This window comes from Chamaea fasciata, unplaced genomic scaffold (genome assembly GCF_029207755.1).
Source record: "Chamaea fasciata isolate MVZ Bird 193981 ecotype frontalis unplaced genomic scaffold, bChaFas1.0.hap1 SCAF_4, whole genome shotgun sequence".
Taxonomy (NCBI): Eukaryota; Metazoa; Chordata; class Aves; order Passeriformes; family Sylviidae; genus Chamaea; species Chamaea fasciata.
The window spans coordinates 72,194,029-72,206,352 of record NW_027094089.1 but is presented as its reverse complement, the minus strand read 5'-3'; positions in this window follow the sequence as shown (position 1 = coordinate 72,206,352).

Below are 12,324 nucleotides of genomic sequence, written 5' to 3'. Positions count from 1 at the left end.
GCAGGGGCACCAGGGGGGCAGCAGAGGCAGCCCCTACCTGGCCCAGCAGTGCCATGGGGGCCAAGCCAGCAGCAGCTGCTGCGGAGAGCTCCAACTCTGGATGCTCTGAAGGAAAAACAAACCAAGCCGATGTGGACCCAGAACCATCCCAGGGAGATGCCGGCGCCTCCCAGGAAGCGTCCCCAGGGGAAGAGCCATCCTCATAGGATGCCTCTAGCTCTAAAGAGCTCTCTGTATATGAAATAAGGCCTTGAGCAAGAGTTATCCTTAGAAGAATCTAGAAGCTACTAGGATAAAACAAAAGAAATTTGGGTTTAAGAAATAAAAATAGCAAGAAAAAAAAAAACCCAACCAAAAAACCCAAAAAACCAACAAAAAAACCCCAAAACCCACACCAAAAAAAGCACCTACCCCCCCAAACACAAAATGAGTAAGAATAGGAAGAAAAATAACATTAAGAAAAAGATGAAACAGATGAAAAAGTAGTAGTACTAAAAAGAAATAAGGTTAAAAATAGGAATAATTACAAGAATAAAGAAAAGAATAAGAATAGGAATAAGAGTGAAAAAAAGAATAAGAAAATAATCAGAAAAAGAGTAGAAATAATGCAAAGAGTAGGAAGAAAAAGATTAGGAATAAGAATTGAAAGAAGAGGAAGAAGAAGGAATAGAAGTATAACAAGAAGAACAAAACCAAAAAATACATATAAAAAGAGAAAGAAGGAGAAAAGAAACAAGAAGTTTAACAAGAACAAGAGCAACAAGAAGTACGTCAAGAAGACCAAGAAAACCAGGAAGAAGAGGCAATGAGGACAAGTCATGACCCCTCTGAGAGCCCCACACCTCTCCCCAGGCTCCTTGCTGAGGTGTTGCAGCAGAGCACTGCAAGGGATGCAAAGTGATGCAACAGATGCAGAGTCTGCTGCAAGAGACTGTGTCAAATGTCCCCCAGCCAGGGCAGGTACCTGGGCGCTCCCCCTGCCCAAGTGTCTGTCCATGTGCTGAACTCGATGCTCTCAGGGGACCTTCAGCATCAAGGAGACTTGATGGAGAGTGTCAACAGGACACTGCTGGCATGCATGGAGGAGTGAAGTTTTTGTTCTAGTCTGTCCCTTCCTTTTTCCCTTTCTCTTTCTCTCTCTCTCTCTCTCTCTTCCTCTCTTCCTCTCTCTCTCTCTCTCCCTCTCTCTCTCTCTCTCTTTCTCTCCCTTTCCCTTTCTCTCTCTCTCTCTTTCTTTCTCTTTTTCTCACTTCCTCTCTCTATTTCTCTTCTTCTCCCTTTCTTTTCTCTCTCTCTCTTTCCATCCTTTTCAATTTTCTTTCCCACTTTCCTGTCTTTCCTTGTCCTCTCTAGTAGGGCAACTCCTTTTTTAATTTACATAACCAATAAATGGTTTGCAGATACAACGTTGTCTCCTTTGACTTAATTTCATCCTAGAACCTCTATTTTTAAATGAACTCTTCCCAGTTCCCCATAGTTGAACAAGATCCTTCCTTCCTTCCTTCCTTCCTTCCTTCCTTCCTTCCTTCCTTCCTTCCTTCCTTCCTTCCTTCCTTCCTGCCTGCCTGCCTGCCTGCCTGCCTGCCTGCCTGCCTTCCCCCTGCACAACTTTACAACGGATTAGGACTTCACTGGTACATGGCAAGAGTTAAACCTTTACACTTCAAAAACCTTTCAAAAAGTTTTGGACAGGCATTGCCTCACAAGTGAAAAAAGTCACTGACACCCTCAAGCTGTCCAAGTCTGACAGTGAAGAAAGAGATAGAGATGAAAAATCTTGGGATTTGGTCACTCTAAGTGTGCTCTTGACCCAGGGGATCCTGTTCCTCAATGTTAATGTGTTTACTTTATGGTAGTTTTTATCTTGGGGACCAGTGAGAGTTTAGCGAGGAGGAAAAGCAATGGGTGTGTACCTTCTCTAACATGTACACACGTAATTAAATACTTTATGCCCACCCTGGAGACTGTGCAGAGATGGTGCACTTACAGCAACACAAAATGGGCCACTTTAAGAGGTGTTTTTTGTGCTTTTTCAGCGTGTATGTGGTGACTTCAAATAGGGAAGGCCTATTACATTAACAACTCAGGAAGTGTTAAACGAATAAAATGTGAGACACTTAATCTATATTTGAGTGCCAGGGCTTGAGTCCAGCTTTGGAGGATAAAACAGTAAGCTCCAAAGCTTGTAGTGCTCTTTGCAGGGAAAGTTCTCGAGGTGGCTGTGTGGCAGTGAGGGATGGGGACACCAGAGGTGTTGGTTTGTGCAGACAGGGCAGTCCAGGGGGATGGGGTCGGCAGCTGAGGAGGGTCCCTGTCCCTCCATGCCCCTCAGCAGGAGCTGTGAGGGTTTCCAAGCTGACTGTCTCCCATGGGTTATTACACTTTCCTGGAGGGGAAGAACCAATAGGAAAGGAAATCTGCTTGAGTGATGTGGTCTCTGCTTCTTCTGGATGGGGCTTGGACCTTCTTCTGTCACAGAGTTTCATGAAATCAGTCAGTGGAGGCCATCACATATTTTGACAACTGTAATAACAACAGGTATTGATGGCCACCCTTGTTCATGTACTTGCAAGAAGAATGATTAATGTTTCATGTAACAACTCATAGCTGGGGTTTATCACACTTAATTTCCTATGAGTGCATTGCCTCTGATGGACATTTTCTTACTTATAACAGGGCAAAAGATGAAACTTACCATAAAAAACCCACCTGTAATGTCTAGCATGAATGAATGTTAACTAGAGCTAAAGTTACTTGCAAGCGTAATTAAACCCTTTGAAGTAAAGACTCCCTAGGAAATAAGGTGCTTTAAAGAGAAAAATTACTTTACACTCCCTTCTCCTTTTAAAGAAGCCTTAGGTGTATCTTACATCTCTTCCAGGTCATTCTTTGCCCGAAGCCTCTTATGTTATTTGGTCACTTTTCACTGGAATTTGTACAGTAATTTTTGTGCAGAGTCCAAGGTATTCACCAGATATTGACCAAGTGAGGTCATTCAGATGTTTTATTATTTCAGCAAAAGTCCCAAAGATCTGTAAAGTAACAGGGGTCCTGAAAATAATAGGAATGATGTAGTAATAAAAAGACCACTAGAGGCCAATATGGCTCCCTTAATAAAGTGGTATGGTACAGATTTTGTAAAATATTTAATATTTTGCAAGAATCCCATTAAAATAGGTGTGTTATAATGAGGTAAAAGTCAACAGAGTTTAAAGACTTAGCTTTTAGTCTGTAATTACTGCAGTTTCATCAATATTTTTAATTATGGCTTTGCCAATCAAATACATATTTCTTTCTGCCTTTTTTTTTTTTTTTTTTTTTTTTTTTTTTTTTTAAATCAACTGTGCTTATATTCAGCTAGGTTTGGGGTATTTTTTTGGTTGTAAGCTTTTCTCAGAGCAAAAATCAAGTTCACTTTCCCTTGCATTTGAAATTCTCAGTAAGATTAGATTCCTTGTGTCTCTTCTGACAAAACGCTGCAGAAAGAATGGTAGAAAATGAGATGGTGGTTTTCTAAAAAAATATTTCCAGTATGATGCCACAAAGGTGCCTTTTGGCTGGTTTTCTGATACTGTTTCCAGCTCTTAGGGAGCTGGCTTTTATGTCTTTCCCTCTGCCCCTCACATTTGCATTCATGTACTCAGATATGCAGATATGGACATACACATACAGTTGTTTATGTTTATGCAAAAAATAACACAAATGATGCCGTTTGTAGCATGTCACAAGTGTTCTCTAAAACTGTGATTCCACTTCATTTTTTGGCCACTTTCTAGGCTGTACCCGTCTTTCATAGACATTTTTCTTCTTACCACTTTTGAAGTTATTTTTGATGATGCTCCATCCCCTTCCACCCCAGTATTGAAAACTTCTTGGTCTTTCAGTGATTTTATTCTCGAGCCACAGTAGTCACCAGGAGAAAAATATGTTATTTTTCTTTACAGATTTGGAACTCTTTTGTGTAGTATCTGCCAACACTCAATTTAAAAATATTTCAAACTTCATATATTGAATTTCTGGGAGTTTTCCAGCTGTTGTTAGAGCTTTCTCAGAGGCATTGCTTCAAATTTGAGAAATATACTATTTCATTGGTAACTCCTGTGGTAAGATTAATCAGAGTTGTAGCCTTGAGTGAGCATTATGTACCTTTCTGACATATCTTTTGATGGCAGGTGTGTAACAGTAAGACAAACTTTTATGTTGTGACTCCCTTCCTGCTTTTCCATGTGTCTTGTTACACCGGGCTTTTGATTCACACCCGCACAGGAAAAAAAAAAAAAAAGAAATATATTTTCTCATCTCCTGCATCAAATAAGTTTCAGAAGAACGGAAGCCATTAAATATGTTTTGTGCTCATGTTAGGCAGACAAATGTTTTTGATTTCCTTTCCTGTTATGTGATATAGCCCCAAAAAGGGAAAGACTCAGTTTATTAGAGTCACTTCATTGTTCTCTTAAACTGGAAAAGAATCTAGGAATGCTACTTGATATTGAATCCACTTTTCTGCAGTCTACTCTGTCTTCATCTCTTAGGAATTTTACCTTTTTCTTGCCCCAGCTGTCCATTGGGGAATAAGGCTGCATAATTACATGAGAGGGACCCCGCCCTGCAGAGCTCAGGATTTCACTAGTTTCTTTGTAAGATCTGTGACTTGAACATGAAAAATATTTTTAAATCTTCATTCCTGTTTGATTGTAGGATGTCTGCAGCAAAAATAATTTTCATGTATGAAAGGCCTGAGATTATAGTTTGGATTATTATGCTTTATTATTTAGCTCAAATACATTTAGAAACTTATTTTATGCAGGTTTTCCTGGGCTACTGACTGAGAGCTGCAACGTAAGCTTTCACTTGTTGATTTGTTGTAAAAAATCATTGCTTTTGTGGAATAGTAACCATAAATAATCAAACCAACTGCTAGTGGTTGCACTTACCAAAGTAATTTTTAAAGATTTCTCAGTGAACTGTATCTGTTTAGTGGATACATGGTGGTTTCATACAATACTAAGGACTTAAAGATCCTATAAAATTTTTTCTTGAACATGAGAAAGTTACCATTTCTTTCTATTAATATCATTGTTCCCTTTTTGCTGAATACATGACCAAGAGCAGAGAGAGTAAGTGGCAGGATTTGGGGTTACAGATTCTCAATATCCATTTCAAAGTACTTTTCAATGTATTCCTAGGCAAAATAAATAAACAATTGCAAACCAAAGCAGAACAGATATAAGAATATTGAAGCAGGGGAATGTGACTAAAATACCATGTGAAATGAGATAAAGTTCAAAAGGAATTTAGGTGTTTCGTAGTCATCTCCTGATCCAGGATTTGCAATTTGGGTGAAATCAACTTAAGCAGAAGCAAATTTTTCTTTTTATGTAAGTTTATGAAGTCTTGTGCAAGTGGCTGGATGCAGTTAAGGTGTTTAGAGCTTTTCTGAACGTAGACAGGAAAATGTTGCTAGATCATTCCTATGGTATAGTGGTCACACAGGGCCACTGGCAGATAAGGTTTTAGGAAATCTGCTGAAGATAAGGTTCAGGTAATGAAAAGTCACTGTTTGCCAGGGTCCCAATAGTTCAGGCTTATTTTTAAAATGCCTTACGCCCCAAATTGTAATGTTTCCAGCTGGTTGTACAAAATACATACATATAACAAATAAACTTTTTGGGATCCAGTTAGTAAGTTAGCTTCTTTCTCTGTGGATACTGCATTGATACATTGATGAGATTTCAGTTTGCTTAAAGAGAGCCCATTCCCAGAGCTCACCTCCTTGGCTACATTTTCAACACATCACCTGTTTACCTTTCCTTACATAAGTGATGCATGTAAAGATGCTTTCTGAAGATTATGGTTTAATTTAAAAAATCTAACTTCTTTCTAACATCCCTAAACATATGGAGTTTAAAAGTTTGGTTAAAGCTAAAATTTTCTTGAGTTTGTGCTTTTCATGAGTGATTACACTAAAAAAAAGAGAAGAAAAGGCTTATGTGCAATCCAATATAGAAATATGAAAGTGTATTAGAAAGATGATGGGACGGTAAAACAAAAAGGTAGATTATTCTCCCTCTTCCCATAAAACCAGGTAGAGAGACAAAAGAAATACACATCTGAAATTAAATAGAATTCACTTTGCCTAGCTATTTTGAGGGAATATATACATTCTATAAGCTATTTACACATAATTATTGATGCAAAAGCCTCTGTTTTAAAACTGAATTGCTCTTGGGAAAGAAAATGGTGTGAATTAAAGGAATGAAATTTTATATATTCATGCTAGTTTGAAAACTCACTGGTCTGGGAAGATTGCAAGGTGTGGACTTTGCAACATTCTGGCTACTTGTGATTATCCTAAGCTCTGTGGAATTCAGAGATGATCAGAAATGCTCAACAAACTGGAGGTTAACTGTATGGCTGCTAGAAAAATCTGAAAATGATAACATAGTTTGAATGGGGTTTAATCATTCTGAAAACATTTGGAGGAAGAGCCCACAGTGAATTTGGGTGGTTTTGGTTTTTTTGTCTGATTTCATGTTGAGTTTCTACTTGCACCTGTTTACCTCTGGAGACATTACTTCCCCTAAATGATCCAGAAGAAAATGTCTCTTCCATCAGGACGGCAAAAGGGGGAAGCTCTCCTTTGTTCAGCTTTTATTCAGGCCTCCAGCACCTGCTGCCTAAATTTTCATAGTAAATTTTGATTTTGTTCCAGAAGGAAAGACAAACTGAGCAATGATGTCTAGCTGCAGCTGACAATTTTAAGTTATCCATGAAAGTACATACCCAAATTCATCGTAAATTCAATGATAAATGATTCAGTGCATCCACATTTAAATACCCTCCAAATTTACAATATGATAAACCAATTTCCTTGAGAAAATGTATTTCTTTGCAATAGGCTGTGGCTATTTTCGTAGCCCTTGTTGTTTCCTGGATGATGGCAACTCAGCTTTTGGATGCTGTTTATTTTCTCAATTGTGCAGTATAGCCAGAACTGTTTGCTGACAGGGTGAGTGGAGTGTGGTGGGTATCACCTATGTCAGATTTAAAACGCCAGCTGGAAAGTCACTGAAACGGGGAAATGTCTGATTTTATTTCTGAGGGATACGTTGCACACTCTGCAAAAAGATCTGGGAGTGCTTGGCCAACATTGAGCTCCGTGGCCCACTCACTACTTCTACACTATATTTTTTTAAGCTGAAAATACATTTATTTTTGGCCATGGAATGCACTTTGGAGAAACACTGCTTTCTAATTTTCCTCCCACAACCCAATCTGCCTCTGCTCAGCAACTCTGTGGTTTCCCTCTCTTGAGTGAACTGCTCAGTTGTGTAGAGAGCGAAAGAGATATTTTGAAAGCTTTTACCTCATTCTCTCTCCAGGATTTAATTTGAAATCCTGATACTGTTCCTGGCTATATGTTCCTGCTGCACAATTAGGAATTTTAGATTTTAATATGTCAAGAAAAACCATCAGTGTGAATATCTCCAGACACAGTATCCTGCTTGCAAACTCAAAAGATAGGTAATGAAAGCATTGAATAAATAAAAATAAATTACCAGATGAGCAGCAAAAAATGTTTTCTGATGAATATTTTTTGTGATGGTGAAGAATAAGGTGTAGAATAAGGTCACCATATGGCCAGAGGAAATAATTTCCAGGTTCAAATGAGGAATCAGCAGATTTCTCAAGAAAATGTGTAACTCAGATTCACCTCAACCATGAATAAAGACTGTAACCAAGTAATTTTCACCAGAATTGCTGTTACAGCAATATCTTGAGTCCAGAACCATTCTATGTAGAGTTGTAAACACTTGGTAAAAGTGTTTGTCCAAAAATCTAATAATTCTGTAAAATAAAAAAGAATAAATCATTCATCTGCATTCAATAAATATTTATGTGCTCAGTATTCCATTCCCAAGTAATAAACTCAGAGGAATTCCAAGACACCCAGAGACTGGTGAGAGTCCATGAAACATGAGTGTAACACAATTCATACAATAGGAATAAAGCCATATACTCATGCTGCATGAGTTGAAGGCTGTGGTATGTCTGGAAATTAGGAGTGCTCTGGGGATATTTAGGGAAAAAGATATTTTGCTTTGTGGAATGCAAGAATCATTAATTCATAATCTCCTTCTAATTGAATTTTCAAACCAGACAGATTAGCAACATATTTATGGTATCTTGATTCATCATGGTGCAGTTGATTTTTCCAGCCTGTACTTAGCAATTTCCAAAGAATCCTTTTCACTGGTGAAGTTTCACAGGAGAAAAAGAAAATAAGATTTAGACCGTGAAAATTCTTAACAAGGTTGCAAGCCTTTCCCCCACTTTTTTTATAAAATGATTTTGACATGGCTGCTACATACTGAGAGATGTACTGTGGTTTGTGGCTTGGATTTCTATGCACTTCTGTGCTTCATTATTTTCTTTCCTGGTGGCTTTTCATGATACCAGAAAATTAAAATATCCATGGGCCTGTAATTTTTTGGGTAGGATGTAGCTTAAGGTAAACGCATGACATTGTTTCTGATTAGGGGTCCAGCAGGCACATCATGTGTACATAAAGGTTTTGGGAAGAATTTTGCCTCTTTCTTCCTCACGGATTTCCTCTGTTAAGAGGCTATTGCAAAGCTGTGGCTAAGAACAAACGTTTTCATGCCCTGGGCATGGGGCTGAATGTCAATTGCTGTAGTACAGCTGCCTCTGTAATGTGAATATATTTACCTTTATCAGTAATATTTATAATCTCATAACAAATATATATTTTTTTCCTGCCAAGATCCATTTCCCATAAAACTAAGATGATTTGCATTGATATGAACTATGCTGGTGCTTTCTAAGTGAATAGCTCTCCTATCAGCCTTTCATCCATTTTATTTAGATCGAAATCATGCTAGCTGGGCTGTGACTTCTTGTGGTAAGTTGTGTGTGCTTATTAAATTCTAGCACAGTATTCTCTTTTCTCCTAGACCTTTGAAATTTCATCATCATCCAGAACTTTGTTAAAGGCCATTTTCTCTACCTGTAAGGGGTTCAGTTATTCCCTCAACATTATTGATGTTTTTGTTTTAATAAGTAACAATAGTTACTTTTACCTTAATGCCTTCTATGATTGGTTGTAGAATATCTATCTGCAGTATCTGCTTCTGCAATGAGATGACATGCGACCTTTTTCCTCCTGCACTGTGATGGACAAGACACCATCCTTATTTGCGATTGGAAAAATCATAAGGTAAGATTTTACTTTTATTATTTCCTTGTTTACCCTCGTGGCTGAACTCTACACCTCTGTCACCTCTCTGTCTCTTCATTTGTTGCTACCAAGTGTCCCTGTTTGGTACAAGTCTTTATTTCACTTCCATCTCCTTTATTAACCAGGTTTGCACTGGGGTAATCCTTCCCTAATGAGGAATTCTCAGTTATTCTTTGTGTTTCCCTTGGTTACTTTTTCTTCCCTCTTTTCCCCGAAATTAATTTGTTCTAGTAGAACAGATTACCTGATTACTTTTCCTTTTTTTGGAATCTAACAATTTAGAACAATTTTTCCAGCCTCCTCATGGCTGGGCAAACTAAACCATTCAGAGCTGTCTTTGTAACAATTTGAATTCAAATAAAAACAAAGTAATAACTGCTGAAAGTCCTACAGAAGTTACTGGATATGCAAATAATTTGGGAACTTTATAAAGCAGTGTGTATCTTCTCTGCTTTTCTATTTCTGTCATGTAAGCCTTGGCTGCTTGGAAACTTAAATTCAGAAAAATAAGGGGTAAAAAGTTTTCAGGTTGGGTTGTTTTCTACCCACTGAAAAGTGAATATGGACTGGGTAGAGATTACATCTAAATGTTGGCTGCTTTATCAATAAAAGATTTTATTCCTTCTTCCCATTTTTGAGAGCCAACTAGGAACTACTGGGGAAAAAATGATGAACATTTGTGTTAATATCAGCATTAAGTGGACTTTGATGTAGAAAGAGGTAATGTCATGGGTCATAATGGAGTGGTACTAGTTGGCAGCTTTGTTAAGAATCTCTGCTTGCTTACACAGACTTTATTAGCCCCTACAAAACCCTTTATAATTAGAAACCACAGCAGAGCTGTGGCTTCAGATGTTTCTCTTTCCTGTCAGTACAAAGAACTTTCCCTTTCTCTGTCACAGTTAGTGCAATAGAATGCTTTATTTTCACATACTTCTTGCAAATTAAAGGGGAAAAAATGACAAATATTTACAAAAGAGAGACTGCCCCCAGGACAGAGCGGATTTTAAGCTGTATCTTTTGGGTTGGACCTTCTGTCAGGAATGTGGCTCTTGCTTCCAAGAGATGGCACAATTCTATGAATTATAGCAGCTCCTTCATGAGCTTCCAATGGGGCAGGTGCTAATGCCTCCTTGAACTATTAATACAAGGAGATGAGATGGCATCTAGAAGATGGTCCTAGAAGAAAGCCACAGTCCTCCTCTGTTGTTCTTTGTACTGATTTGGGGTCAGCTCTGCTTTCTGAGACTGCCCTCCTCCTCCTCCTCCTGTTCAAACTCAGCACTGCCATGTGAGACCACAGGGATGGGAATGGCCCAACCCCGCTCTGTGCACGGCAAGGAAAATTAGAAACTTACAGAACAATCATCTGGATTATGGTAGTGCTCCTGTGAAGAAAACGTGGAGTAGAGTAACAAAAAACAAGCAAACAAACCAACCAACGCCCCCCACTCCCCCCCACCAAAAAAAAAAAAAAAAAAAAAAAAAAAAAAAAAAAAAAAGAGATTAAAAAAGGCCTCAGGGACTGCAATGAAAAATCTCCAGAGTTTAGCAGCATAAAGGGAGTCTTTAACAGAGGAAAAAAAAGCCTTCCAAATCAGAAACAAAGAAGATTTAAAAAGAATCTCACAGCTCTTCTGGCTTTGCTTTCGAAAATCAGTTACCAGAGGTGACTGTATTTCTAATATGGTTTTATTTAAAAGCTTTTAAACAATGTTGGGGGAAAAAAAACCTGCTACTCGGCTTGACCTTAGCTTGGTGTGTTAGGAGTACACATGCTAGGAGGCCTTTTTGGTAACAAGAAGCAGCTGTTACTGCCCTCAGCACATAATCTACAAAGCTATTCAGTGGAAGTGAATAACTATTTATTATCCCTTTTCTTGCAAAACTTTTAGGACTAAACAGTAGGTTCATAAGCATGCCAGAAATAGCACCTCATTTTCCATTGAATAAGGTCGAAACAAGTCATTGGAAACTGATGATCACCTACTTTAGCAAATAAGAAATGCATGAAATATCCAGGGCAAATCAACCAACAAGAACATCTTGCTGTCCAGCACTGCAAAGTGGGCAGCTCCTGGTACCTAACTGTTGGGATTTTCCCTGGATGACATCACCACTGGATTTACAGTTTGGTCAATGTTATGTCATATATTTACTCGTCTCAAGGGAGATTTGAAAAAAAATACCCTGAAAAAAACCTCAGGAAGACCAAAGAAAACAGCCTCAGGACACAGTCTCTGTTCCCCTTTTCTTGATGGGGGCATTGAGAATTAAAAATTATTAGGATTTTAACTGTTTCATTGTCCAAAAAATAAGGTGTTTCACCCAGAAAATCTCACATCTTTCACAGGTCATTGTGAAAATCCAAATTAATGTTAAAGTTTCACCTCAGTAGGGTGTAGCTGCTGTCTCAGGGAAGTCTGAACCCAAAGTTTCCTTTGCTCTGACAGTCTAAGCAAGAAGAGGCTTCTAGAACATATATATGAAAAAGATTAAATCTGATCTAATAATTGATGCTACTTCAGGAGGATTAGACTAACCTGAATTACAACCATTAAATCATACAGATCCCTGTGACTATCAGCTACAATGGACTCCAGAACTTCTTAGCACAGCAAATTAAAAGTAAGGAATTTGTGTAGAGAGTGCAGTGTGGCTCATATGGTTCAGTTGCTGAATACTAAATTCTCAGAGATACATAAAGAGTTTTCAACATAAATTCACAAATTCTGTCTTATTTAGTGGATATATTTGAAAAAATGGAAAATATCCTTAATAACCACTTTCTCCCTGCTCTCTTCTCACCAGGATTTCTGGTGTATTCCCTTAGAGTGTATCAGAGTAAAGTCTGCCATCCTGCACTGACTGTTTTAGTACTGGAGCTCTGAACACTGTGACTTTGTGAGCAGGTGAGTGGACAACAGGAACAGCTGGGGAACCAACTGAGAGGTTTGGAAATCTCCTGGGAACAGGGCCACCAGTTGAAAAGACATGAAGCTCTAGAGATGTTGGATAAAACACAGAGATTTTGCATTGCAGAAATATAGAATTACTTTTTGTGC